We start from the raw sequence: 24,662 nt of genomic DNA on the forward strand, positions 1-24,662 counted from the left end.
TCCTGACATAAATAATTACTTTCCTTTATCAAAGTCTATCTAATCAAGTATCAATTGTAACTTCCTTTTTATAACTCAACCTTTTCTCTAGGTGCTCTTGTTATGAGAAACTTTTCAAATCCTCTTTATCAATCAAATACATATAACATTTAGATCAAGTTGCAATATATCTCATCAATAGATTTGACATCAATGAAAAAATAACAATTGTTCCAGTTGTAAGTTTCCAATAGGAAACTCATCCCCCAACTACAAAAACAAAAAGAATCCTAGAAAAGAGGAAAAATACCAAAAGTACTGAGAAGATCCTACTGAAGAGGCCAAGAAGAAAATTGGTTGTTATACCTTATGATGAGGAAATAAAGTCTGATAATTTGCACAAGCTTCAAATTATACCCAAACTACCTCCAATGACCATTGATCAAGTATGTGAAAAGATTAGAAATTCAACTAGAATAAAAGGCCTTAAGTAGAATAAGTATGTTTCTTTGAGTAAAGAATATTAAAAAAATATTGAAAAAGATATAGTGGATATGATAATAAAATTTAGATATGCGCCTATAAAATTAGGTGAAGGTATTCCTAAAGACTTATATAATAAACTTAATGCAAAATGGAAGTGGCCATTATCCACCAAGAGACAAATAAGAGAGACAAAAATAGCCCAAACAATGCCTAATTTAGGGAAGACACATATGTTTATTTCCCTAAAAGATTTTGTAAAGAAATTTGTACCTAAAACAATGGCATACAAAATTTTGAAAAATAAAGTTGATAGAGTTGAGAGTAAAGCACTTTGATATGGAATAACATATTTGGCTTGCTAGCTCCATCAAAAGAAGAAGAAAAAGAGGAAGAAGGAAGAGATGTTTTAGAATTAGAAAGTTAAGATGATGATGAACTTGACAAACTAGAAGAAATGAAATTTTTTATAGAAGGGAGTAAACAATAGGATGTTGTCACAATAGAGGATATTTCTTATTCATCATCACTGAATTAGAACATATTAACTAAGGAAGATTTGAAAAATGTTGAATCAAAGACCTTAGACACCTCTCTTCTATCCACCAATCTAGTTTTGATTAAGATACAAGATTATCCTTGTATTGACAGTGCACCAACTGATGGTTTTAAAGTTATATCAATTATAGTTATTCTTGACATGAGTGTCATGAAACAAGATAAGGTCATCATTGTGCTTCCATAATTTAGTCATGTCATAGATGGTCAAGAAAATGAGAATGAGGAAGAGGATCAATCTATACAAGACACCACAAAGGAAGAAAATAATATAGAGTGAGCAGAGCCTAAGAAACCAAAAGAGAAAGAGGTTATCCAAGATCTTATTCACTACCTAAGCTCCATTTTAATTGATGTATTAATTGTTACACCTACTTGGAGGTTATATCAACTCAACAAGAGTACATTGATCTATAGACACCTAGATCAAGTATAAAGGGGAAACAATTGTAGATATCACTATCCAGTGATGGTAACTATCAGTCATAGTTATTGGCAAAAAAGTTTGACACAAAAAATATATTAGTCAATTTAGATGAGATCATCACACTACAAAAATATGACCTTGATAACTTGACCCTAGAACAAATGCAAGAATTACAAACTTTGCTGAGCTGCAAGACAAAGAAAGAGAAATTAAGGAGAGAGTTCAAGAAAAAAAAGACACACCATGACATTAAGGAGATTTATGTTGATGCTTTTGATATTCATGATGAAAATTAGAAACATAAAATTTTGGATCAATCAGTGAATATATTTGACAAAGTTCATAATGAACATATAGATATCAATGCTACAATGAAATGGTCTAACAAATAGTTTGAGCACAAAGTTTTGGAGAAAGTCTCAATTGAACTTGCAATTTGAGGAAGGTTGAGCTTTCTAACCTTGTAACTAGTCTAGAAGGAATTTTTAAAACTATTCATTCTTTTTACATGAAACTTTTTAATGTGGATTTATTCACTATGGATAATCAACACTATATTGATTAAATACAAGAGGATTTTAAGGATTTTACTATTTCATTGAGCAAGAACATAAGTTTAAGCTTACATTCATATAATAAATTGACATTTGATTAGGAAGATTAGTCGAGTTGATGACTAAAGAAAACAACATTAGAAATAAATTTCTTTTAATCAAACTCATGTTTCTACCCCATTTAAAAATGATTCAGAAAGAGCTATCAATTGCATAAGTTTTAGTCAAGAGAGATCTGCACCTCTCAACAATCAATATCTTAATTGATCTAGTTGTCCAGCTAGATATATAGATTTAGGTCCTAGAATAATTAGATCCCAATCAAATAAAATACTAGAGGTAATTTTAGCCAATATTAAAACATTTTTGAACAAGTATGAGTTGACCCCTACAAAACCCAAGCCATAGTGTGACAAAAATAAGGGGAAAATCATTCATGATGTCAATCATTCATAGGGAAATTTAGAAAATAATGGTCAAAATCTAATGAGCCAGCATTATATTTCACAAACATGTATATATTTTCTATAGAAAAGTTAATACGAATCACGTTCTTAGGGGGAGAGCTATTTTTTATATTTGAAATTTTACTGAATTGCTAAGTTGTGACAAAGTATTTTTTCCACTAAATGTCAAAAGGGGGATTGTTGATCTCTAATGCTTATTTCATATTAGTTTTTAACTTTCAATCATTTTCTAGGTAGCATTGTTTGATCATTACTATGACTAAGCCATCCAGAGAAGGCCAAGCTACATGGACTTATTTATATTCTAATTAATGTTAAACAAGTTAAAGGTTGTTGTGCATTCCAATAAAACTGAGCTACTATACATGTTGAGTGAAACAAGTATGAAGACTGAGTGATGAAAAGTTAACTTATTCCTAGTGAACTAGTATATTTCAAGCCTATAGAAGCTGAGAGATAACATAAATGTTATTTATGACTGAGTGTTAGAACATTCTATATGCAAGTAAACTAGTTTTGGCATATGTGTTTGTAATGTCACAAACACTTAAGCAAATATTTCTAGTTGACTTCTATGTGACATTTATGGATTGTAGAGACAATTAAGGAGATAATTATGAATTTTTTTAGAATGCATTAATCCCAAGAAAGGCAGATTATCCAATCAAAAAATTAGAAGGGTTAAATGTCAAAAGAATATATTCTAGATCGTTGAGTGTGACCCAGAACCTTCCACGATTTTATATTTAAGAAGGGATCTAACCCTAAATAATTATGGATATAAAAAGAAGTATCAAGACATGTGAAGGAAGATCATGAGTGTGTGAACAATTTAAGGATAGAGCAATTAAGGATAAGTTTGATAAGGAGATCAAACAAAGAAACCTAGCAGTAAAGGGTAGAATAGAGAAAATCGAATAAGGAGATCAGATTTAGACATTCATAATTAGCTTTATGTGAGAAAATTGAAGGATTGGGTACTTGTTGTCACAAAATCTTGCACCCTTGTCCAAATTTTTTACCTAAGGACAAACTTGTGAAACATAGAAACAACCTCCAAGCTATGAGACTTGAACTATGAGGTTGAGTCTCCAGAGAAGGTCGGCTTCCTCTACTATTAGGAGGCACTTAAACTATTATTAAAGAGAATAGGGAGAAAGAATACATGAAAGTAGCTACCTAATCTACTCTAAAGAGGTGATGCACCAAAATAGGGTGTTCAAAGAAAACTCTACCCATGCATGCCTAATACCATTATAATGACAGTCCAAAGATATATAGATTTAGACTTGATTTATTCTATTAATCACATATAGATCAGACGACCACATGAGTAGTATAAGGAAAAAATGTTTCACTTATTGTCATTCATGGGCCAATAGAGATACAAAAATGTAGTTTATAGATAGTCACAGTATATTAAAGAGAGATAAAAAAAGCTTGCATAATACATCAATCGTTGAAAGAGATAAGACATGATGTCATATAACTCAGATGCAAAGAGGGAATTGATGGTAGCATGCCAAGAAAATACCATAGAAATAGAGAAGATCTAACCCTAAGAAATAGTACAAAATTTTCTTTTATAGTGAAAGCATAACTTAGATAACTTCCATAGTAAGACAAAATTCAACCATTGCAACCAAATCTATAGAGAATAATTACTAAAAAAATTAGAAAGATCTAATCACAATGCGAATCCATACATGAGAAGATCACTTCTTCACCAAAAAAATCTTTAAGAGCTTAGGAATGGAGGTCATTTACTATTGACTAAATGGATGGATCAACAAGAAGAAGTGGAGTATCTCTTTGCATTTATCAGACCTAGGGAACGATGAAAGTGGTTGTAGGAGATTGGAAAGATTGGGTTCATCATCAAGGAAATACCTCTACCACTATTAATTTTTCCAAATCAACCATGTCATTTGGTCAACTAGAATTATCCATCAAGCCTTGCCATGTGGATCAAATATTTCCTACCATTCTACCACTCTATCAACAGTTCAACCTTATACCTTGTGTTTGACTACCTGGAATTGCAACTTTTCCACCACCTTTCATCAATAACAGTTCCTACTTGTCAAATTGTGACCTACTGGTTATCATTGCCTCACAAACCACTCTTAACATTCTTCTTTAATTTCCATGACTCTAAAAAGATGGAGATTTTGACCACATCTACATCACAACCACCTTAACCTAAGGTTCCTTTCTAATCCTTGCAACCAAGCAAAACAAGAAGAATCACTAGATTGCAACTCAAAATTATCCACTTCTTAATATATTATGATTGTGCACTACTTATAGATCTAAAAGATCTAACAGTGTGAGATATATCTTTTAAAATACTAAAATCCTGCCCTTTTCATGATATCATGACTTAAACCATAGCATGTTAATGTAACTGTGCGATCAAGTAAGAACAAAGAAAACATAACTTTTCCACCCTAACCTTGGTTAGGCCAATATACTCTATGATGATGCAAACATAAAGAAATTATGTCTTTGCCATCTTGATCCTAGTTAGCACTTAAACCTCCATGACGGGGAAAATTACATGGTCACAACTTGAAACAATCTATGGCATAATATGAAATATAGCTAATGTTAAATGAAAACCTTACATGATCATTTAAATAGATTATATTTGAATCTTTTTTTGGTGAGAGATTATTTTGGTTATCATTTCTGGTGACTCAGAGTGGATGCAATCCTACTTGGCATATGACCAGTGAGCAACAAAAGATCCGTTGGGCTATGGAGTCTCTAAAACCATGAAACTCGTCAATTTTATCATTTCTACCTTAGTTTGAGCCATGACATGCCTTTCCTACCTCTAAAAATTTGCAAAAAAATAAAAAAACTGGAACCAAATCTCTCTAGTACAAAACAAAACATGTTCTTGTGTACTTCTTGGAAAATAGGAAAGAACAAGAAGAAAATTAACTCTAACTATATAAATGAATATTTATTTCCATCAAAAATAGGGCTTGAGATATATTCCATTGACTAGAATAGGAAAAAATTTATGATTAGGCCTACTTAATAGGAAAGCATTGGCTTGCTTGCAACTAATGATTACATAAGGACCACTCCATAGGGCATCAAACTTTGAGTGCCTTCCTACATTTTCTCTGTCTGCATCCCACTTTAGCACAAGATCACCCTTTCTAAACATTTTAAACTCAGCCTTCTTATCAAAGCTCCTCTTCATCTTCTACTGATGTATTTCTAAGGTTTGTATTGCTTAACCTCTTTTCTTCTCTAGCTCCATCAAATGCACCATTCTTACAAGCATGGAATCATTTTCAATTAGTTCTAGCTGATGAGCCAACTCAAGAGCAAGAAACTTGAATCAGATAGGAAGCTTAGCTCCCCTACCATATACTAACATGAAAGAAGAATTTCCTATGGCTCTCTTGGGTGTTATTCTATTAGCCCATAATGTTGTTTTCAACTTTTGATGCCAACATCTTTGGTTATCTTCAATAGTCCTCTTGATGATTCTAATCAATTTTTTATTGGATGACTCAACCAAGCCATTTCCTTGAGGGTAATAATTAAAATATTTTCTCAATTAAATACCATGATCAATTGCCCATGTACAAATCTAAGCTCCTACAAATGATTTGGTATTATCTGATATTATGGTGGAAGGTGCACCAAACCTTGTGACAATTCCATTAAGGAATTCCACAACTAAAGCTTTTGTAAAATCCTTCAAGGCTATTGCCTTGGTCCATCTTGTAAAGTAATCTTTAGCAACTAGAATCCATTTGTGACCAGAGCTAGAAGGTAGATTAATGGGACCTATAAAATCTAATCCCCACTGGGCAAAGGGTTGATCAACCTAGATGGGGTGAAGTGGAAGGGTTGCAAGTCTCTATTTACCTGAGAAGAAAGCACACTATTTACACTTTCTTACATGTCTGTGGCATTCATGGAACAAGGATGGATAGTAGTAAATGACTCTCATTATTTTCATTGCAGTGGTTCTTGCTAAAAAGTGGCCACCATCAAGACTATCATGAAGCTCCTTTATCATTTTCTCTACTTGATCTATGTCAATACATCTTAGGAAAAATCCATTGAAGTCCCTCTTAAAAAGAACATCATTAATTATTGCATATGGAATTGACTCTAGCCTAAACTGTCTCCTTTTAGCTTTATCCAACCCTTGAGGATATCCATTCCCAACTAAGAAGGTCTTCATATCATCTATCCAACTCCTTGGATTATCATTTCTTGCTTCTTGTTGTTCTATCAATACCATAGAAACTTCCTCATTAGGCTCATGAGATGAGATCATTTATATTCATAACCCTTTACCCCTTAATAATTTGGCAACCTAGATGTCCACGTAATACTCCATCACCTTACTAATCCAACTAGCTCTTTTCTCACTAATGTCTTTGCTCAACAAAAAATCCTTAACACTTGCATGAGGGACCAACAAATGAATTTTGTTATGAGATAATAGGTGTCTAAATTTCTTTAAGGCTCTGATGACCACAAGGGCTTCTTTTCCTTCTTTCAGCACTTCACTAAAGAAAGCAATAGGATACTCTACATTTTTTCCATTTAATTGAGTAAAAATAGCAAAGATACTTGACTATCCTCCTAAGGTGTAAAGAATGAATCCTTATCAAAATTTGGATTGATAAGAGTAGGAGCTAAAGCTATGGTGGCTTTGACCTCTTCAAAACTTTCTTTCCCTTACTTGGTCCATGAGAAGGCCATATCCTTTTTCAACATTGTTGCAAGAGGTCTCACCATGGTAGCTAGATTAGGAATAAATCTTCTCACAAAATTTATTCTACCAAGAAAACTTTGTAGACCCTTCTTGTGACTGGGAAGAGAAAGGGAAAGTATTGCCTTTGTTCTCTCTATATCAATAGTTAGGCCATACTTAAATGTAATATTTCCTAATAATTTCCCTTTATTAGTGGCAAAGACACATTCTCTTGGATTCAAAGACACTCCATACTCTCTACATATTATAAACACTTGTCTAAGATGACAAAAATGCTCCACTACATCTTTTGAATATACTATGATATCATTATGGTAGACCAACATAAACCTCTCAATCATATTTTTGAATTCCATCTCCATTGCCTTTTGAAATGTGGCACCTACATTTGTTAGTCTAAAAAGCATTTTAATATAGTCATAGGTGCCCCATTTGGTAGTGAAAGTAGTTTTAAATCTATGAGCTTCTTTGAATAACACTTGATTATAACCCAAGAATCCATCCAAGAAGGAGAATCTCTCTAAACCACTACCTTTGGAAAATATATGTTTCATGGAAGGGAGAGGATGGTGATCTTTAAGGGAAGCTTTGTTAAGATCCCTAAAATCTACACATAATCTAATCTCTTCATTATTTTTCCTAATAGGGGCAAGGTTTTCCACCCAAGAGGAGTGCTTAATAGAGGAAAAGATAATGGGCTTAATTAATTTAGATAGCTCATTTCTCATTAATGGCTTAATCTTGGGATTTATCAATCTCTATTTTTTCCTAACAGGCTTGACATTATCCACTAGATCTATAGTATGTTGAAATAGACTATGGTCAAAACCCTTTAAATCATCAGATGTCCAAGAAAATATATCATTAATTCTTGAAATAGATTGAAAAAACCTTCTTACTTTATTTCAAAACATACCTTCCCCACATTTAACATCATTCCATCAGCAACTATGATTGGCATATGATCTCTTTTGTTTTTAGCAAGATTCATGCCCCTATCCCTTGCTTGGTCATCAGGATTGAAGACACTCTCTAAGGTAATGAGACCCTTAGGAAACTTGTTAGAGCTAAGGTTGATGATTTGATTGCCATATTGGTCATGCAATCTTGACTAATTTCTATCTAAGAACTCTACTTCATTTTGCAAGAAACTCATAATTTGTACATTAGACTCAAAGACCTTCCAATTGGTATCATTATCAGGGATAGTGGGTCTGACTACCACTTTAATCTTCTATTTCTTCTCATTTTGAGGATCCTCGAGACATCATAAGATGCACCCACTATTGCAAGTATATTGGCATGTCAAATTTTCTCTCCTAGGGATGCTCTGAATATTAAATGCATTGAAACCTTCAAGTAGATCCCATACTCTATGTTTATATGACTTGATCAAACTATTCTTAGTTATATTTTGATTCCTCACCTAATTGATCACTAGCTCAAAATCTCCATATATAGTTAATGCTTGAATTCCTCTTTTTTGAGCAACCAAGAGACCCTGAATCAATGCCTCATACTTGACTACATTATTAGTACAACTAAATTGAAGCCGAAATGAGAAGTAGTACCTTTCTAGTGCAAGAGAAACCAACATCACACCAACCCTTAATCCATTTTTATTTCTTGATCCATCAAAATAAATATTCCATATCTCACTTTTATCTTCTTTGGTTTTGATTAATTTGGAGACAAGAGCATTTCTTTCTAATATACAATAGGTGCCCAAGCCTATCTCCAAGGTTTTTGATATAGGATCAAACTAATGTGCATTAGCCCACTCATCCAAGAGAAAATCAGGTGTATCAATTAAAGAAGTGGCAAGCTCATTTGCTATATCATTTTAATCTATTTCTAGGATGATACAATTCATATTAATGATGTTAGGAGTGTAGGGCTCAATATGATTGAGGGATAATGGTTCTACTCTAATTGAAGCCTTGGTTCTATATCTAGTTCTAAGAAAACATATATGATCAATTAAAAGATATGTAACCACCTATTTGAGTAGTGAAGTCTCTTGAAAGATAAATAGAAAATTGTGGTTTAACTTCAACAATTAATATATCTTGAACTATAGTACAACACAAGCATGCATGTAAGGCCATTTCAACAATTCTAAAGATTCCCATAGTACTACCATCTAACTGTAATATTACCTTAACAATAGGTTCATATTTCATTTCTAAAATATCAATGATACATTTGGGCATTACTAAACTACTAGCCCCTAAATAAATCATGTATTTGTGGACTAGCTTATCTCCTAAAATTAGAGAAACATAAAATGGATGAGGTATAACCTTTTTTCTTATTTGTACCTCCTTTGATGGTTGTACCAAACTAATAGCATTATCCATGCTACATAGCTAATCTTTGAGTTCAATGCTTTCCAACTCCTACTATAGCAACCTCCTTTGAGATGTTATAGTAGTTACAATGTCCCACATAGAAATTCTCACATTTGTCTTTTCATCTTATCTACCGCACTAAAAGAGGCATTAGATGTTTTGGTAGAAGCCGTAGAAGTAGAAGCTTGAGGTGGGACAGTCTACGAGTTATCTACATTATCTATGCATTCACCCTGCCTTTGCTACTAAGGGACATTGGCAGGTTGGTTAGTATTTTGTTGTTGGGAAATTACTTGTACATGTGGTACTACACTTGATGTTGAAGTCTGAATAGGAGGTTGAGAGCAACCTCTTCCACAACTCTTCTTTTGCTCCTAGTATTGTGAGCACAGGGATCTAGGTTTACATTACCACACTCTTCAACTAGGCAGTTCATGAAAGAACAATCACCCTGCTAAAAAGTATCAATAGATCGATTAGATTGTGTTGTTGGGAAACTGCTCACTCTGGAATAATCAAAGCCAAGTAATATTTTTCCTTCTGACACATGCAATATCCATAGGATTAGTTACAAGAAGCACAGAAATCTTAATCTTAGGAAAGGTTGTTCTAGGGGAGTAAAGCCCTATTTAGGTTGGTGTTTGAATATTGGGGGTGGTAAATAGGTCTATTCTAATTGTAGAGGAAATGACTTTGGTTTGGAGGTCTACCATGGATGGGACCTTGACTTTGGAGTTGGAGAGGCTTATTATTTTGATCTCATTGTCTCTTCATGGTCACCAACTCATTTCCAATCTTTTGTACTACTACACTATTCTCCTCCATCTTCTTTTCTTGATCTAACATCTTCCTATCTACATTCTATATCATTTTTTTCATTATGGCCTCAATTCTATCAACTCCATTAAAGAATTTAGAGGCTATTGGGACCCACATCAAGAGGCCGACTTATAGAGGAAACATGAATAGGGGCTACAATAGCCCAATGATTGGGACTGTCAGAGAAGAAAGGCATTGAGGGCCTTGGATCTAACTTCACTTCCTGTATCAAAATATTTTCAACTCTTATGGAAACCTCATAAGCATTTGGTAAAGTGTCCCCTCCCATAGATTGTAGAGTGGTAGCAATATCATTGTTGAAGGCTCTGAGATGTTTTGTCCCATGTAGAGTGGTAGCAATATCATTGTTGAAGGCAATATATGTTTTGTCCCATGTCTTCTAAAATCTATAATTCAATTTATACATTATTGGGGAGCCCCCTTGATAGTTGTCAATTATTCTAAAAGTGACAGATGATCACTTTTGTCCTCTAAATTCTTGCATAGTTATGCCCTTAACCCATCCCAATTAGTAATAGAGTTATGAGGCAAACATCTATACCAAATTAGTTCCTTTCCTTTGAAGGATGAGACCAGAAGCCAAACTGCTACATCATCCTTGGTGATACTATGAATATTGTAGATGTTAGACACCTCTTGAACATGCTCAATAGGGGAGATAGAGGTTTCACTAGTAAAATCAGGTATACTCTTAAGAGTTGATACTGGTATGTCATGCCTTTGGGATAATAGAAGGGGGCTCCCACCATTAAAGGTGGTGAAAGTGTGAGCTCTACCCATATAATAAAGTGTCCTATTGATATGAGCATATGGTATTCTAGGCTAAAACCTAACAATAGGAGTGGAGATAGATCTTGTAGGGGTATGTGTTACCATTGTAGTTCTAACTAGTGATAGAGATACTCTAGCCTTTCTTCTTAGATTAGAAAGAGAAAGCTCTTGGTATTGGAAATTACCTTTGGAAGATTCCCTTGTGTGTTTCTTGGGCATGAATCACAACAACATTGGTCTAGGAGCTAGATTGTGCTTGAAGCTTAGAGTCACCAAGTACTTATAAATAATGAGCCTCTTGAAGGCTTTATATTGAAGGCAATAATATCTCATTAGTGTGAGCATGGAATTTTTTTGATGCTAGTAAACTTTAAATGTTTAAATAAATGGTCCCATCGAGCATGCCAAAAAATATTGTCACAAAAACTTGTACCCTTGTCCAAATTTTTTACCTATGGACAACCTTGTGGAACATGGAAACAACCTCCAAGCTATGGGACTTGAACTATGAGGTTGAGTCACCAGAGAAGGTTCACTTTTGGTACTATTAGGATGCACTTAAACTATTCTTCAAGAGTAAAGGGAGAAGGAATACATGAAAGTAACTAGCTAATCTATTCTAAAGAGGTGATGCACCAAAATAGGGTGTCTAGACCAAACTTTGCCCATACATGCATAGTACCATTATAATGATAGTCTAAAGATATATGAATTCTGACTTGATTTAATCTATTAACCAGTCATAATTAATCTATTAACCACATGTAGATTAGAAAACTACATGAGTGACAGAAGGAAAAAATGCTTTACTTCTTATAATTCACAAACCAACAAAGATACAAAAACGTAGATTAGAGATATTCAAAATACATCAAAGTGAGATAGACAAAGCTTGAACAGTACGTCAATGGCTAAAAGAGATAAGATGAGATGTCATATAACTCAAAGGCAAAGAGGGAATTTATAGTAACATGCAAAGGCAATACCAGAGAAATATAGAAGACCCAACCCTAAGAAAGAGTACACCATTTGCTTTTATAGTGCAAGCATAACTTAGATAACTTCCATAGTAAGACAAAATTTGACCATTACAATTAAATATACAAAGAATAATTATTGCAAAATTAGAAAGATCTAATCATAGTGTGAATCCATACATGAGAAGATCACTTCTTTACCAAACAAAGCTCTAAGATGTTAGGAACGCAATCATTTACTACTGACTAAATGGATGGATAAACCAGTGGTGGTGGAGTGTCTCTTTGCATTTATCAAACCTAGGGAATGATGAAAGTGGTTGCAGGAGATTGGAAAGATTAGGTTCACCATCAAGGAGCTATCTCTACCATTGTTAATGTTTCCAAGTCAGCCATGTCATTTGGTCAACTAGAATTATCCATCAAGTCTTTCCATGTGGATCAAATATTTCCTACCATTCTACCACTCTGTCAACAATTTAAACTTATTCCTTTCATTTAACTTCCCAAAATTACAACTTTTCCACCACCTTTCTTTAATAATAATTCTTTCTTGTGAAACTATGACACACTGGTTATTATTGCCTCACAACCTACTCTTAACATTCTTCTTTAACCACTATGACTCTATGAAGATGGAGATTTTGACCACATCTGCACCATCACCATCTTAACCTAAGGTTCCTTTTCAATCCTTGCAACCAAGTGAAATAAGGAGGATCACTGGATCAAAAGTCAAACTTTAGCCACTTCTTATCTTGTTTTGATTGTCCACTAGCCATAGATCTGAAAGATCTAACAGTGTGAGATGTATCTTTTAAAACACTAAAAGCTTTCCCTTTTTACACTATCATGACTTAAACCATGGCATGTTAATGTAATCATGTGATCAAGAGAAAAAAAAGAAAGTGTAACTTCACCACCCTGACCTTGGTTAAGCTAATATACTCTATGATGATGCAAACACAAAGCAATTGTGCCTTCACCATCTTGATCCTAGTTAGCACTTAAACATCCATGATTTGGAAAATTGCATGGTCATGACTTAAAAAATTTTAAGGCATACTATGAAACATAGCCAATGTTAAATTAAAACCTTAGGCAACCATTTAAAAATATTATATTTGAATTTGATTTTTTGGTGGGAGGAAATTTTGGTTAACAGTTCTGAGACATTCTAACTAGTAAATTAGGATGAATCTCTTAATAGAGTGGTTTTAATAGACCTTTTATATCTCTTAATAGAGTTATTACTTCATTTTAAGTTTTAAATATTTTAATCAAGGTAGAATTAACAATCTTGTATTGATTTTAATTGTGAAGACCCCTCATAGGGTAGATCATTAGAAGTGATTAAACTATATCCCTAATAGTTGAACTTTTTTGTTGTAGCAGTAAATATTTTTGGGTGTCACCCCCACCCTAGTTTTACCTTTACCTTGGAGGGTTTTTTGTTTACCAAAATCTTTGTGTTATGTGTTACATTTTATGTTATTGGACTTTATGCATAGTTAGTTTTATTTCAGTTTGAGAGTTCATGATTATATGATCTATGGTCTAAGATATGAGATCGATTGGGAGGGTTAATATGTTATTTTTTTTAAGGAGATAAAATTTGTATAGATCCTAATTCACCCACCCTCTGTCACTATCTTGTTTTCCAATAAGACTTCCAATAATATATGTATGTGTGTGTATATATTTGTATGTATGTATGTGTGTGTGTGTGTGTGTGTGTGTGTGTGTGTGTGTGTGTGTGTGTGTGTACATATAAATACATATGTATATGTATGTATATGTATACATATGTATACATATATACATACATATACATGTATATGTTTATATATACATACATACACATATGTGTGTGTATCAATATGTATGTGTGTGTGTGTCTATATATATACACACACACACACATTGAAATATAAATACATATATGTATATATACATATAGATAGATATATGTAATCACCTAAAAATGGTCATCTAGACTAGTAGACCCCTTCTCAACATTTTGGGTAGTTTTAATTAATCATTTGCCTAGATCAAATTGCTAATAATCAATTAATTTGATTATAACCTATAGTTTGACTATGCTATCCTAAGTTCATTATTTAATTAAAAGAACATGTCCCCTTCTAATTAAATAAAAGACCCCATTTTTCTAACCCACTTAAAATGCACACATAAAGTACTTTTTCCATTTTACAATCAAAAGAGAAGGCTTTTGAGACTTTTTTCTTATATGAATAGTCAACTTATATTCTATTGGTTGAATTATGTGTGCACATGGATCACTCCCACTTTCAAACTCCACCCTTGATTACATTCATCTTGCCTCTTGATCTGTACCATCCATTTTGCTTTAAAAGACACACACACACACACACACACACACAGAGAGAGAGAGAGAGAGAGAGAACTTTCCCCCTCAAAAGATCCACACTCTTGAGTATTGTCATGCTATAGGTTTTTTATTAGGATTCTTGAAAGCCTTTTGTGGAGAACTTCTATGTCTTGTCTAAATTTCTTTCATCCATGCCATTTTGTCATATGGCATTCTAGTCTAGTTGCATGTTAATATAGTTCTTTTGCAATAGTTTAGCTCACGTAGTCTAATTAGTATGGATGTAATACTTTCATTTGCTTAGCTTAGTTGAATTGTGCATTTCAGCTTAGTTTACTCTCATTATTACATTGTATACACAAGATTTCTTTGATAGTAGCATTCTTTCTCTTGCTCAAAGAATCTTCCATCTTATGGTTTACTAGCAAGGGTTGTGTTTCTAAAACTGAGAGCTTCTTTTGTGCTCATTTGTATGCCTCTTGCACTCCATCACTAGGGAGCTCTAAGCTGACATCTCAAGCTTTCCAATCCATGGAAAACCTTGGATAGAAGGGTTTAGAGAAGTGCACTTTTATTAGTGTACATTTTTGGTGCCAACCATGGAGTAGAATAGTTAATTTTTCTCTTCTTTTAGCTACATTTTTCACATTTTATGTATTTTGTTTGTAAGTTTCTTTTTTTAAGTCATGGTTTTTGGGTGATATTTTTCTATTATTGCGTGATTGTTCTCATAACTATTAGGTGATATGTTTTTGGAAAAAGTGACATACGAGAATACTAAAAATTGTCACCTTGGTATAGGAATCTCTATCATCTGGCTTAAGGAGAAATATCGCATTGGAAAGTTCTATCGTGAGGCTATATTGTGAAGTATCACACGATAGTCTTTCAGCAAAAAGTATCACCTAATAGGGATTTTCTTTTTGATTGGCATGTTTTCAGTTGGTTTTTAGTTTCCACTTGTTGCTTGCTATTCTTGATGCGGGTCTTTAACTATTTTTTAGAGGACCATTTACAGATTCATTTTTGGAGCTAACGTATGGTGCTAACAGTTGTGTTTGCAGGTTGCCATCTTGAAAACTTTAACACTCCTAAAAGAAAACATGTCAAAGCTTCAAATGCATACGAGCTACTAACCATAGTTTGCAGGGCTACCCGATGAATAACAACCCAACTTGCTTATTTTTTGATTTCATATGCAGCATCTACTAGTTATTCTTTTTTTAGGCACATTAAACTTTTGATTGAGGTTCTTTGGTGATAGGAGAGTATGCTCTTCACCCTTGTGGTGAATCATAAATCTTGACCCACCTTTGGATTTCAAAAGGAAGGGGGTAATTGAATCTTCTTTGCATGTTTGGGGGAAGCAATCGAGGTAGGAGAGTGTGCTCTTCACCCTTGAGGTGAATCAAAAATCTTGACCCTTGAGAGTGGATCCATTTTTTGGTACTTAGGATCCTTTAGAGGGCCTACTCTTAGATAGCCTAAGTGGAACAACCCAAGTGGGGAGAAGAAAATTACCTAGCTCTTCCAACCCACTATAAACTCAAGGCTATCAAGGACACAAAACATTGGTAGACATAGTGTTTTTCTTCGCTTAATGTGATCGCTTATGGGATTTTGACCATAAGGAGATCACTAGACAAGAATGCTTAAGGTTCTCTTGTGACCATGAGGTCTATTACCCACCTCAAGTTGGGGTGTCCCTTAATTAGGTGCAAGAGGAACACTATGAATGGAAGCCCTATCTAGACACCCTAGGCTAGTAGCCACCTTATTTTTCCACTCAACTTCTTGGTGCAAGGATCAATCCTAGTGGACTACCTAGATCACCCCAAGATTTACACCCACCATATTTTTTCCCTTGGTTGTTCTTATGAAACTTTCATGACAAAGCCCTCTTGTTGGTAACTACTCGATGTAAGGTGAAGGAGCATCAAGTGTGGGCCAAGTTGTTGAGTAATGAACTGTGACCTTAAGGTAGATTTCTTGGCTACTATTTTCAAATTTGTTGACCAGTGTTAACATTCTTACACATCAAACAATCTTGATAATATTGGTAGAAAGGCTATTCTGATATCACAAGTGCATGTTGGAAATGTTATTTTTACCCTTGTTCAATTGATTGAGACATGTTAAAACACTTATTGTTTGCAAACCTTGCTAATGATTAATATAAACTGAAAACATACACTGTCTAATCTAAAAATCATTTGATTGTCAAATCTGAAATACAAATCTTGGAGTCAAAACTAGTCTTTTGTACACAAACTAGAAATTTATCGCCTGGTCTCTGGAGAAATATCGTGCAACAGTAATTTTTCAAAATTGTGTCTTCCTCATGTTATGAAGTATATCGCCTTTGCATACCAAGATCTATCAGCTTGCTTTGTGTGAATTGTCACCAAAGAGAATAGTATCACACTACTACTAAAAATTGTGTTGCATGATATTTTATGTTGTCCTACTATCACCTAATTTCTAAGAAAGTATTTCCTGAGGTTATTTGTTGTCAAAATAGAGTCTGTATTGTAATTTTTCTGATCTAGGGTCTCATTACTTCCATCCCCCTAGTCCTAGTTGCACATCTATGTGTGAGGAAGTTGTCCTAGGTTGAAAAGATGGATTTAGTCCATTAGATTTAAGACTTGAAACATCATTGATAAATCACTTGTCAAGATATAGTTACCATTCTATTTTAGCTATTTTCTATTGAGCTTCTTTCTCACTCGCTCAACTTGAGTCACCAGTGTTGTAAATTCTTGAGCATTGTTTGACAAGCCATCTATTATACTTTAACAAGTGACTAATCTTAATTGTAAAAGCATCAAATTTGACTTACTTTTCTTGTCCTATTAAAAAAAGATGAGTCTTTACATGCCAATTATAGTTATATTTCAAATTGGGAGTGGTAGTCATAACCCTTTTATTTCAAATAATTAGAAACCCCACCTACACATCCTCATGGACATCCCTGTGTGGAAGACCCTGAGCCTATTGAAACATAAATAGCTAACATTAGGCATAGTCTACTTTATAGTTTTGAAGACACATTTGGCACACCTTGTGAGACACGTAATGGTGAGAATGGTTTGGTCACCATGGTGCACCCTGATGAAGTCCAATATCATTTAGAGGAACAAGCACATGAAAATCAAAGGATCTTAGAAGCCATGTACACTAGGGAGAAATAACATCAACAAGTTAAAAACAAAAACCATACTCATCATAAAGGGAACAAGGGGACTTGCTCTTGAAATCCTTTTGATGGAAATGATGGAAACAATACACCTTCAAAAACTCCTAGAGTCACCATGGGTGCATACCCTTCTCATCATATAAGTGATGAAGAAGTAACTAGCGAGGACATTATAAAATTCCAACAAGATGACTTTGCTTAAAAATTGATGCTTAGAGTTTTAGAGGAAAATGGAGACCAATACTTCTGGTACATGCCAGCAAGAGGATGGAAACTCCCCCAAGATTTTGATATAGAGAACATAATTCAAAACAAGAACCCACTAAAGTTGAAATCTTAAGGGAAGAAATACAAGAATTGAGGAATCAATTTGTACAACTACAAACTTCAAAAGAATAGTGCAAAACTTCATTTGTTGAATCAATATTTGCTCTTCCATTTGGTAGGAGTCTTTACATGCTACCATTTCCTAAGGATATAAAGGTTCCTAAGTATGAAAAATATGATGGAAATACTGATCCTCATGATCATGTGAGGCATTTTTATGCTCTTAGCATGGATTTTATGCATGAAGACACCTTTTGTATGTGGTTATTTCCTAAGACTCTAAGAAGGCAAGCTATGGAATGGTTCACCAAATTGAGTCCTCCTATTAAAACATTTGACAAGCTTGCACAACATTTTATTTAGAAATACTCTTAAAATATTCAACATCATGTAATAGTGCTAGACTTATGCAACATCAAAAAAAAATTGGGAGAACCCTTCGCAACATATCTCCAATGATGGAGGTCATTATACCCTCACTATCTCTGGGGCAAGTTCTTGAGGCTGAAAAATTGATATTTTTTATAAATATGCTCATACCAAAATTATACTTTGATCTAAGGAAATTATTATTCACATCCTTCAATGCCATGGTTGAGAGTGTGTATCATATTGAAGATGTTGCTATCAAAAGAGGTGATATTGTCATAAACAAAGACAAGAACAATAATGGAAATGGTAAAGACAAAGGTAAATCTTGGAATAAAAACAAGTATGTTGTAAATGATGGAGTAGTGGACACTCCTAAGACTAGGGAACCTATATTTAATCTTTCCACCACCATCTATGCCACAAAACAATAAGAAAATGTGAAACCACAAACACTTGACAAGAGCTCTAAGTTTACCAAGAAATGACATGTTTACACACCAATAGTTGAGCCCTATGAAGTAGTTTTAAAAACTCTAATTGCAAACAAGTTGATTACTTTGCCAGATAATTCCTAACCCTATGTCCCACCTATCAAACCCCCTGTGGTGGAGACAGGATCATATTTATAGTTATCATCGAAGCAAGGGTCACAACATTGATAATTATTTTAAGCTCAAAGATATAATTCAAGATCTTATTAAGGAAGGAAAAGTTTTCACAGATGGTCTCACCAAAAATGTTGATCACAAAGATTTTAAACAACCCTTACTAGAATATAAGAAAGGTGAAACCTCTAAAGCTGCTAAAAAGAATCATGATGCCAAGATTAGCTATGCTTATGCTGACATAGACAATCTTATAGGCATGCTTGAGCCCGTTGAGTATTTATGCATGGAAAGTTATAATGATGAAAACCAATATGTAGATTAATGACCCAAAGTTGTCTTAAAAACACACAATGTTCCTCAATATCATAATGACTCTAGACCTAAGGTGGTGCTCTAGGTAATTGATTATTTTCCATCACAAAGTGAACCACATAATGTCGTTACTAGGGGGCAATCCAAGGTTGTTCTAAAATTTTCCCAGGATCCTAAGAATGCTTCATCTTCTAAACAACCAACTACTTATAGTATCTCCAACTATGACCTTTTCAGTCAATTACAATGTACCATAGCTCAAATTTCTATCTTTGAGTTGTTAGAGTTATCTCCTTTGCATAAGGATATCGTCGAAAAAGCTTTACACTTTGCTAATGTTCCCATAGACATTGATGTAGAATAATTCCAAGCTATGGTAAATCATATCTCTTCATATCTTAGTCATTGCCACAACCTTGCTCTCCATGTCAAAGTCCAAATCTTTCATACTCGCATTCGTTGAGTCTTGATAGACAATGGTGCAGGGTTAAACATTATTTCATTTAACATGATCCAATAGTTGGGCATGTCAAAATTTTCTATTGACCCTAGGCACAAGATCACTATAAAAGTGTATAATGAGGTTAAAAGACCTTCCAAAGGTTTAATTATGCTACCAATCAGAGTTGGTCCAATGGATAAGGATGTTGTTTTCCAAGTCCTAGATATACCTCTTGCATATAGTTTTTTGTTGGGATGACCATGGATTCATGAAATGCAAGTGGTGCCTTCTACATACCATCATTACATCAAGTTCCCTTTTAATGATACTAAAGTAGTTGTCCCTAGTGACAACTCAATGTCCATCAACACATTGTCTATTGTTAAAACACTGGTTCCATACAATTGCTCTTCTCATGAGCCAACACCATCTTTTGTAGAATGTGAATAGAAAATGAAAATGATGAGTCTTGTTATGGGCAAATACACTTTAGACTCTATTTTTTCTCTACCTATTTCCCCTTAGTCTTATGGGAAGTTTTTTACCAAAAAGAAACCTTTTGCATCTACCATGACTCTTTTTGACACTTTTGTGTAGTCCCTAGTCCCCCTAGAAGTAGAAAAAGAAGAACAAGCTATTAAAGATTGGATATATAGGGGAGAGGAAGATGAGGAGGACATTATAGTCACCACTCATATTTCTCCTAAATTATATGGAAAAGGATATAAGTTTCTTGTAAAAATGGGCTATCAAGGTCATGGGTCCTTAATTGGTAACAAAAAAGCTCTAGCTAAACCTTCAATTCATACTCAAGGTCATGATGCTCGAGATACTACTAGCCTAGGATTTAGGCTAGAGGATAATATGCTAGAAAATGTGCCCATATCTAGTGAATTAGTAGACAATGATTCTTCTATTGTTGCTACCACTTCACAAGATGAAGACTTTATACCTATAACTTATCTTCTTTGGGAGGAAGAAACATTCACTATCAGTAATGATGTTGAGGCTTTCACCTCTAGATAGCTTGAATAGGATGAATCTGACTCTGAAGATTTGAAAAGAGGACAAATTAGACAAAATATTACCCATCTAATTACTAGAGATCAAAGTACAGACTCTTAAGAGTATGAATGGGAAATTTTATCAAATGCCTCTTTTAAACTTGAGATTGATGTCATTCACACATATGTAATCCAATCAAATATGGTAGACAAGTCTAGTGTAGGGTCCAATGAGTTTTTCTTACAAAATGCTTTAGTGGGCCATGCTGGTCCCTCTAGGACTATTCTTGATCTGGATACCTTTGTAACATTCACTATAGGCTGAACTTTGCATGTCACTAGAGATGAATCTTTTCACATCAATAACCTTGAAGCTTCTACCTTAATCTCATTGATTCATCCCGATCTCATAGATTGGTCCATTCAACATCAGAAACTAGAAATACAATCTTTCCAAAATGACTATGAGATCACTTGTTACCTAAATGCCATTGAACCCATCACTTCTTCCACCAATGAACCCATAATTCATATGAAAAAATTAGATAGTACCTTAGCCATAAAATCAAAAGAAAAAAAAAGGTCAGATAGTGAAAACCACATTGTGGCAGTATCTAAACCTAAAAAAAAGTAAAAATAAAGATGTATCTAATGGTGAAAACCTCTTTGAGGAACCTATGGATGAGGTACTTAGTGGTCTTCCAAGCTATTTTCAAGATAGATCATCAGTTATCATTGAGCCTACATAGCCAATCAACTTGGGGATAGAGAAATCTCCTAAAATCATTCATGTAGCTCAATTATTGTCAACTGAGGAAAAGGAACAATTTGCCCAATTTTTTTCAAGACAAAAAGATCAATTTCACATGGACATATTTGGCCATGCCTGGGCTTAACACAGGTCTTATCATGTATCATTTTTCTATTTCTCTTAATATCAAGCCTATTAAACAAAAATTGAGAAAGATGCATCCATATGTAGCTTTTTTGGTGAAGGCAAAATTGGAAAAACTCTTGAGTGCAAATTTTATTAGAGCAATTGACTATGCAAAATGGATTTCGAACATTGTACCTATATCCAAAAATGATAAAACCATCCAAGTTTGTACTAATTCCAAAGATCTTAACAAAGCATGCCCCAAGGATGACTTTCTACTACCAAACATCAATATGATAGTGGACATGACTATGGGTTATGAAATGTACTCCCTTATGGATGGGTTTTCTGGGTATAATTAAATTAAGATAGCTCTAGTTGATCAAGAGAAGATAACCTTTACATGAATGGGGTACTTTCTATTGGAACTTCATGCCTTTTAGGCTCAATAATCCTGGTGCTACTTACCAAAGAGAAATGACCACCATATTCCATGATATGATGCACAAAATATGGAAGACTTTGTTGATGACACATTGGAAAAATCTAGAAAAAGAGATGCACATCTAGAAGACCTTAGTTTGATATTGGACCATATAAAACAATTCCAACTTAGGCTAAACCCAAAAAAGTGTGCCTTTGGTGTCACTTCTAGAAAATTGCTAGGCTACATTATCTCAGAAAAAGGTATTGAGGTTGATCCTGAAAAGTTCCAAGCTATCATGGATATGCCCAAAAAATATCAATTAACTTAGAAGTCTACAAGGAAATCTACAATCCATAAGGAGGTTTATTTCTCAATTGGCTGATCAAGCTCAACCTTTTAACAAGAATTTCACAAAGTTTCTACTCATATCTAGAACGACAAGTGTCACCAAAGTCTACATCAAATGAAAGGATACTTGGCAAAACCTCTAGTCTTGATGCCACCTATTCTAGGAAAACCTTTGATCATGTATATCTCAGCTACATCTTCTTCTCTGGGAGCACTATTAATCCAAAGTGATGAGACTGGTAAAAAACAAGCTATATATTATATTAGCCGAACTTTGGTTTCTTATGAGATGAACTATACTAGCATCGAGAAAGCATGTCTTGCTATGGTATTTGCTTCTCAAAAGCTTTGACATTACATGTTGGCACATACTATTCACTTACTTGGTAAAATTGATCCTTTAAAATATTTTTTGAGCAAAGCTACACTTATTGGTCATCTAGCTAAATGGATGATGATTCTTTCAAAATTTGACATTCAATATGTCAAATGTAAATCCATCAAAGGACAAGCTATAGCTGACCAATTAGCTGATTTTACTCTAGAGGATACAAAACCCATACAAGCTGAATTTATAGATGCCTCAATTATGTACATCATTGAGAGAACTTGGAAAATGTTCTTTGATGGGTCTCACACACAAAATGGAGCTAGAGTAGGCATCTTGTTTGTTTTCCCTCATAGATATACGATCCCCAAATCTTACAAACTCTTGTTTCCTTGTAAAAAAAATATGGTGGAATATGAGGCTTTAATAAATGGGATCAAGATGGCTCTTGGATAGAGAATAACTAAATTGCATATCTGCAAAGATTCTCAACTTGTTATTAACCAAGTGAATAATGACTATCAAATGAAAGATGACAAGTTGATACCTTACCAAAAGTTGATAGATATTCTAAGTAACTACTTCACTTTTGTGACATTTCAAAAAATTCCTAGAGTAGAAAATAAGGTTGTTGATGCCATGGCCACTCTAGCATCTATTCTCCAACTACAAGAACATGAATCTCAATTTGAGTTCCTGCTGGAAGAACTGAGTCATCCCACCCATGATTCCTCTGATAATCAAGTGATATGCACTATTGTAGGTCATTATGCCTCCTACCATGTAGCCATATTCTCTTACTTATGTGATCAAATTGTTCCTGAGAACATCATGCGCAACCAAAAATGCCAATTCCTCCACAATGCCTCACATTACATTTTGGTCTCTAGTGACTTGTACAGGAAGGGTCTAGATGGAACATTGCTTAGGTGTTTAGAGCTAGAAGAGTCTAAAAAGGCACTTGTTGAAGTCCATGATGGAATTTCTAGGACACATTCTAATGGTCTTACACTTTCTCAGAAGCTACTTAGAGTGGGTTATTACTGACTGACTATGCAAGTTGTTGTTGTTTGTTATGCCAAGTCTTGTCAAAAATGTCAACTTCATAGTAACTTTATTCATGCTCCTAGATGTGAGTTGATTCCTTTTGTGACATATTGGCCATTTCAATAATGGGCCTTTGACTTGGTAGGAAAAATCCACCTAATTTCATCTAGTGGTCACAAGTTCATCATTACAACAACTAAGTATTTCACTAAATGGTTTGAAATTGTGCCATTATTTGCTACTACAGGCAAACATGTTGCCTTGTTTATACTAAATCACATCATTTTTCAATATGGTATTCCTTCCTCTATTGTCACTGATAATGGAGGACAACTCAAAAATAAGGACCTAAGGTAGCTATGCAAGAAGTTTCAAATCAAACAACACTAGTCTTCTATTTATTACCCTCAATGGAATGGCCAAGTAGAGGCCTCCAATAAAACATTACTAAAACTCTTGCATTGCATAGTTCATAAGTTTTGGAGAGATTGGTATCTACATATAAATCCAGCACTTTGGGCCTATAAAACTACCATCCATACTCCTTTAGGGGCCATGCCCTTTTCTTTAGTCTATGGCTTTGAGGTTGTTCTCCCATTAGAAGTAGAGATCCCCTCCTTGTGAGTCTCTTTACATGGGTTGATAACTGATGAAGACCATAGAGATATGTAAATACGAGAATTTGAGACTCTTGACAAGTACCATAAGGTATTTTTTTATCATATGAGGGCTTATCAGAAGTGCATGTCTACTTAGTATAACAAGAAGGTTCATCCACATGAGTTTCAAGTTGGTGACCTCATGCTTAGAGAAAATCTAAAAAATCAACAAATAGAGAGCAGAAAGGAAAGTTTG

This window comes from Cupressus sempervirens, chromosome 4 (assembly GCF_028749045.1).
Source record: "Cupressus sempervirens isolate cs-2001-9-10 chromosome 4, ASM2874904v1, whole genome shotgun sequence".
In the NCBI taxonomy this organism is placed as follows: domain Eukaryota; kingdom Viridiplantae; phylum Streptophyta; class Pinopsida; order Cupressales; family Cupressaceae; genus Cupressus; species Cupressus sempervirens.